The 6,247-nt window shown below is 40.6% G+C and overlaps 1 protein-coding gene across 2 annotated transcripts in view; it reads left to right on the top strand.

Moving 5' to 3' along the window:
* The window catches only part of Tnpo3 (transportin 3), a 70,682-nt gene that overhangs the window by 8,204 nt on the left and 56,231 nt on the right, over window positions 1–6,247 (top strand). Inside the window, exon 2 of one of the 2 annotated variants that reach the window (XM_021164058.2) lies at window positions 1,965–2,123. The exons of the other annotated variant lie outside the window; for it this stretch is intronic. The gene's annotated coding sequence lies outside the window, so the exon portion shown is untranslated. The remainder of the gene's footprint in view (window positions 1–1,964; window positions 2,124–6,247) is intronic. 2 annotated transcript variants of the gene reach the window in all.

The following is a 6,247-nucleotide window of genomic DNA, read 5'->3' as shown; positions in this document are numbered from 1 at the left end:
GAACTCACTCTGTAGACCAGGCTGGCCTCGAACTCAGAAATCCACCTGCCTCTGCCTCCCAAGTGCTGGGATTAAAGGCGTGCGCCACCACACCTGGCTAGTCTTTTATTTATTTTTGTCCTCTAGTTAAATGATCTTTAAACCATAACTTGATTTTGGAAGGATGTCTTTTTAAAAAATAAAGTTTTCTATATAGTTCTGAGGGTCAGTTACCTTAATGAATATAGGAATGAATATAGTTTTCTTCACATTGGGAGAGAGTATGTAAGTAAGCAATAAAAAGGAAAGGCCATCCTAAGATTAGACTAACCTACTTGTAACATTCCATTTGGAAGTGATTAGCCAGGCATGGCTTTAACTAAAGTGAAGTAAGTTTAAATGAACCCATTGCATTAGTTGGCCAGGCAAGCCCTAGCTGTGGAGGGAGTATTGGAGGTTTTGTGATGGAGGCTTTGTGGGTATGGTTGGTTGTTTTCTGGTGTTACATGTTCTTGCCTGGATTCATTTCTTTCTGGACCACATGGTCTTAGACTAGTTGATAGCTTGATCTAGGACACAAAACCATCAAAGCACTGCTATATTTTCTAACAATATTGATTTTTTTCAAAACTTTTCCAAATAATCAGCTTTTATTGCCTTTTTTTTTTTTGGTTTTGGTTTTTTGAGACAGGGATTTTCTGTCTGTCTTGGAACTCACTCTGTAGACAAGGCTGGTGAAAAATATATTTTATGTATTTAAAAAATATTACTGTACATGTATGGCTACTCAAAAATAGGTCTGAGCACATCTTCTAGAAGTCTGTTTTTTGCCTTAAATGGGTTGGGAGATAGAGCTCAGCTGCTCAGACTTGTGTAGCGAGTGCTTTTACCCACTGAGCCATTTTGCTGGCCAGATTTTGTGGATTTTAAATACTTATGCCAGATGTTTTGGTGTATGCCTTTAATACCAGCACTCAGGAGACAGACGTATGTAGATCTCTATGAATTTGAGGTTAGTCTGTTCTACACAGTGAGTTCTAAGATAGCCAAGGCCACATAAACCTTGTCTCAAATATGCATGTTGATTTTATTTTTATTATTTATGTGTGTGTTTCTGTGTATGAGTTGTGCATGTGAATGCGGGTACCTACAGATGCCAGAGATGGTATTAGCTGAAGTTGGAGTTACAGGTGACTGGTATCAGTTGTGTGGTTGCTAGGAAGTGAATCCTGGACTTCCATAACCTTCCATTTGATCCTAACCACTGAGCCATTGAACCACTTCCCTTTTTTGGGGGGACATAGTCTCACTATGTAGACCTGGTTGGCCTGGAAGTTGCTATGTAGACCAGACTGATCCAAATTTACAGAGATCCTCCAGTCTCTATCTCCCCAAGTGCTGAAATTAAAGGTGTATGCCACTGTGTCCAGAGATTGTGGATATTTTTTATTATAAGAAAAAGAATCAGAACAAAAAAAATTATCCACTTTTGTTGTTTTGCTTTGAGATAAAGTCCCACTGTGGAGCCATGACTGCCTTTGAATTCATGATCTTTCTTCCTCAACCTGACCATTGAGAGATTATAAGCTCAGGCTTAGCTTTCAAAAAAATACTTATATGTATTTGTGTGTGGGTGTGTTACATTTGTGTGGGCATCTGCAGAGGCTTGCAGTGTTGAGGCCCAATCAGCGATTGTGGTTGTTTTGTCAGTTTTAGAGCTGTTGGTATAACAGTGAGTCCTGGGGCAAAAGTGCATCATTAAAGAAGAAAAGAGACAGGCACTGTGCAGATACGCCGTGAAGTATAATGAAGGACTTGGAGCTAGTGAAAGATTGTTGGGCCATAGCCTGTCCCATATTCATCACAGAGTCATGGAAATGCCCTTTGAAAGAAAAGACTGATGTAAAGATCCGTTCTGCTGCTGCTGCTGCTGTGTGAAGGTGATTGGAATTAGACCTTAAATGGAACATGTTCTCTTGTTGCAGTCTCTTTGAAATGTGCTGCTAGTGGGAGCTGCAGCTTCCTCCTGCTGACTCTGAGCCCCAGGCTTCAGTTGAGATGGCCCTTTGAGAATGTGGAGCTTAGTCCAAGCCTGGATTTCAGTGGGTAGCACCTGGCATCTGTGCCTAGAAAGTCCTTGAAGTGTAAGTGCTTTATTCTCTCCTTGTAAAGAGTCCTCTTTGTTCTCCATGACTCCCTTTCTTTCTGCAGCTTAGAAGGAGGGATGATGAGCAATGTTCTCTAGCTTCCATGGGGTCAGGTTTTGGTTGGCTTGGTAACCAAAACAAGATAGATAACTTGTTACTGTTTTAAAGCAACAGGCCTTTCCTTCTCCCAGTCTCTAGAATGCAGAATAAAAATGAAATGATAAATTATTACCTCTTAATGTTTAGTATTGGCTGGATTATCGGGAATGGAGGGCTTTTGTGAGGAGGGGAATTAGATACTGGGTTCAAACTCAGGATCTTACACATGCTTAGCAAATGCTCTATAACAGAGGTATATCCCCAACATCTAGCCACTCTTCAGTAGTGGGAATCGAACCTAGGACCTCAGGCATGGTTGGTAAGCACTTTGCCACTGAGCTGTATTCCCAGATCTTTTCAACTTTGTAGTTTGAGACAGAGCCTCTCAGAGTTACCCAGGCTTACTTCAAACCCTCTGTGTAGCCCAGGAAGGCTTTTTTTTTTTTTTTTTTTTTCTCGAGACAGGGTTTCTCTGTGTAGCCCTGGTTGTCCTGGAACTCACTTTGTAAATCAGGCTGGCCTCGAACTCAGAAATCCGCCTGCCTCTGACCGCCGAGTGCTGGGATTAAAGGCGTGCACCACCATGCCTGGCATTATTTTTTTAAACTAAGAATTTACTTAGTAGATTTTTGAAGCAGGGTCTTACAGAGCCTAGCACTCATATGTGGCCCAGGATGACCTTAAGATCTTGTTTCTCCCTACACTTCTACCTACCCAGTGCTGAAAGCATAGGCACGTACCACCACTCTTGGCATTTAGTAGCTTTTGATTATCATTTTGCCTGGTTGTTTTACAAGTCATTCTCATAGTCTTATTCCAAAAGACAAATATTAGAAAGGAACGGTACAGTTGAGTACTATACAAGGCAACTTTAAGACTTTAAAGGTCTAGCTGGACATGGTGGCTCACACCTGAAATCCCAGTACTTAGTAGGCTAAGGCAGAGTCTATGCCTCATAGTCTTAGCCTATGGCTAAGGTCATGAGTCTAAGACTAGCCTGGGGTACACAGTGAGGCGCCCTCTTTGTCTTAAAATTAAATAGACATTTGGAGTTAGAAATAACCTCTTCCCTTTTGGTTCTGGTCTACATATTTTTACAGTAATTTGGGAATTTTTCTAAGGTCAGTTTCCCACAAAATTGCCTAGGAAATTTATATAGCTGTCCTCTATAGTTCAATTAAAAAGCAAGGGGGCTGGTGAGATGGCTCAGCTGGTAAGAGCACTGACTGCCCTTCCAAAGGTCCTGAGTTCAAATCCCAGCAACCACATGGTGGCTCACAACCACCCATAATGAGATCTGACGCCCTCTTCTGGTGTGTCTGAAGACAGCTACAGTGTACTTATGTATGATAATAAATAAATCTTTAAAAAAAAAAAAGCAAATACCTGTTTTCATAGTCAGATTTATACCGTTACTGTGACAAAATTTCTGAGATAAACAAAAAGAGGAAAGATTTATTTGGGTTCGTGATTTCAGAGTTTTCAGTCCATGGCCATTTAGCTCCATGGTCCTCAGATTGTGATGAGGCCAAGTATTGTGCTAGGGAGTGCATGTGGGACAGAACTGTTCATGCCATGGTCACTTGGGAAAGGAAAAGGCAAATTCAGGACCTTAGATGCATGCCTTGCCCTCCTACTTCTTCAACTAGGCACCACCTCCAAAAATCTGTCACTTTCCATAGTCCATTATGGTTGGGATTTCTATGTTTAGCATATTTTATTTCTTTTGTGTGGGGTGGGGACACGTGTATGCCATGGCAAATGTGTGGAGGTCAGAGGAGTCACTTTTGTTTTCATGTTGATCTCAGGGATCCAATTCAGGTTGTCAGGCTTTGGGTAAGAACCTTTATATGCTGAGACATCCCAATGGCTCTCATTTATGGATTAACCCATTGATGAAGTTTAAAACCCTCACAACCAATTATGCCACCTCTAAACACTGATAGATTGGTGATTTCAGTCAGTGAGCTTTGGGGACATTTCAGTTCTAAATTATAACCTCCTTCGAGATCACACAATCATTGGAATATGCAAATTTCCTTTTTTTCCCCCCAGACAGTATTTTAGTTATTTGTCTTGTTGCTATAACAAAATACTTGAGAAGGGAATTTTTGCAAGGGTTTGTTTTGGCTTATGGTTTTAGGAAGCATAGCCTATCTCGGCAGAAACAGTAAGCTAGCAGAAACAAGAGGCAGCTAATGATGTTGTGTCCACAATCAGGAAGCAGAGAACTATAAAAAATTTGGTTTAACTTGTTTATTTTTGTTAGTCCAGGATCTGAGCCTGTGGAATGATAGGTACCATTCACATTTAGGTTAGTTTCCTACCTCATTTAACTTACTCTAGATAACTCCTCACAGGCATTCCCAGAGGTTTGTTTCCATGGTGATACTAAATCTCATCAGAGGGTCTCATATAGCCCTAGTTGGCAGCAAACATACTATATACCCAAATATGTCCTTGAACTTCTGAAGTTCCTTCTGCCAATATCCATAGTGCTCAGATTGCCCTAGCATAGGTGTTACCAGCCTTAGTTTTTGCTGTAGTGCTATTAATCCAGGGTCTTGGCAAGCATTCTATCAACTGAGTGTGTCATCCACAGTGCCATTTCTCCTTGGTTTAGTTGCCTGAATCTGCTGCTGCTTTTAGTATATTTCAGAAAATATTTTAGTATATGTCAGAAAATATTTCAAGATTTTTGTCTCTGAAAATTTACCGAAACCCTATGTTTTGGGAACTCTGGTGATTGCCTGCCCCTATCTCCCCAGGTGTTGAGATTACAGACGTACATCTCAGTACATGGAACAAACTTCAGCTTTGAGATTTTCGTGTACACACACACAAAGTAATAATAGTTTGATGGATGGCCTAGCACTTAAGTGAGTTTTTGTTCCAGGGCATCTGACTAGGTAGCAGTGTCTGGACTTGACCCAGTCCTTTGTTCCAGCCTGCTACTGTTGGGTTCGCAAACATGAGCCACCAACCCTTCTGTGATTTTAGTCTTTTTAAATTTACCAAGGCTTGTTAAAAAAAATTACTCTTTTAAAAGAAGATTGCATTTGTTTTTATTTTACATATTTGTTTTTCTTGCAAGTATGTATGTGCACTGTGTGTGCCTGATACTCAAGAGGCCAGAAGAAGGTGTCAGATGCCCTGGAACAAAAATTCACTTAAGTGCTAGGCCATTCATCTAACCATTATTATTTTGTAAGTGTGTGTGTGTGTGTGTGTGTGTACAGACATTAATTACTTTTTGTGTGTTTGTGTATTGGTCAGAGGACCAACCATCTCTGGGAGTCAGTTCTCTTTCCACCTTGGGTTCTGGGGGCTGAACTGAAGTCATCAGGTTTGTGTTACATACCCATTGAGCCATCTTTACTGTTCCATATTTCTTGATCTTTACTGGGTTACACAGAATATTTAGACTGTTTCTCAGGACACCTCTTGGCTGTTTTTGGTTTTTCATTGTATGTGTTTGAGTCTGAGGGGTGGTGAGAAAGTGTATGTGCTTGTGTGTTGTGTGAGCCGGCATGCATGCTTATGTGGAGGTCAGAGGATGACTCAGTCATTTCACTCCTGCTCCCTTGTGGGAGCTGGGTTCAGTCTCTGATTGTAAGGCCTGCTTGCAAGCATCTACTTGATGGACCATTTTTATTGAGCTCTGAATTTGAATTTGAATTTCAAATCCTAGTTTAATTCAGTTCCTCAGTCTTTTGAATTGCCTAAAATTCTTCAGCTTCTCAATTCTTTTGGCTGGGAAATTGTGTTATAATAAAGTTGAACACTGGATAGACGGTATGAGATAATGTCAGGAAGTTGCAGGGTGTATAGGACATAAACTGTGTTAAAAGCTCACTACTTTTTGTAAACAATCTTACAGCAAGATTTTCATCATGTCTGGCTTCTTGAGGTTTGCTTTCTACTTTGTGCAAGGCTGTTTACAGAATGTCTGGAGAGCTTCGTGGTTCCTGGATTTTAAGACTGGGATTCTCTTGAATTCCTTTTTTTTTTTTTTTTTTTTT

The sequence above is a fragment of the Mus caroli genome, chromosome 6 (genome assembly GCF_900094665.2).
Source record: "Mus caroli chromosome 6, CAROLI_EIJ_v1.1, whole genome shotgun sequence".
Lineage (NCBI taxonomy): Eukaryota > Metazoa > Chordata > Mammalia > Rodentia > Muridae > Mus > Mus caroli.
This window is presented reverse-complemented; position numbering and strand designations above follow the sequence as displayed.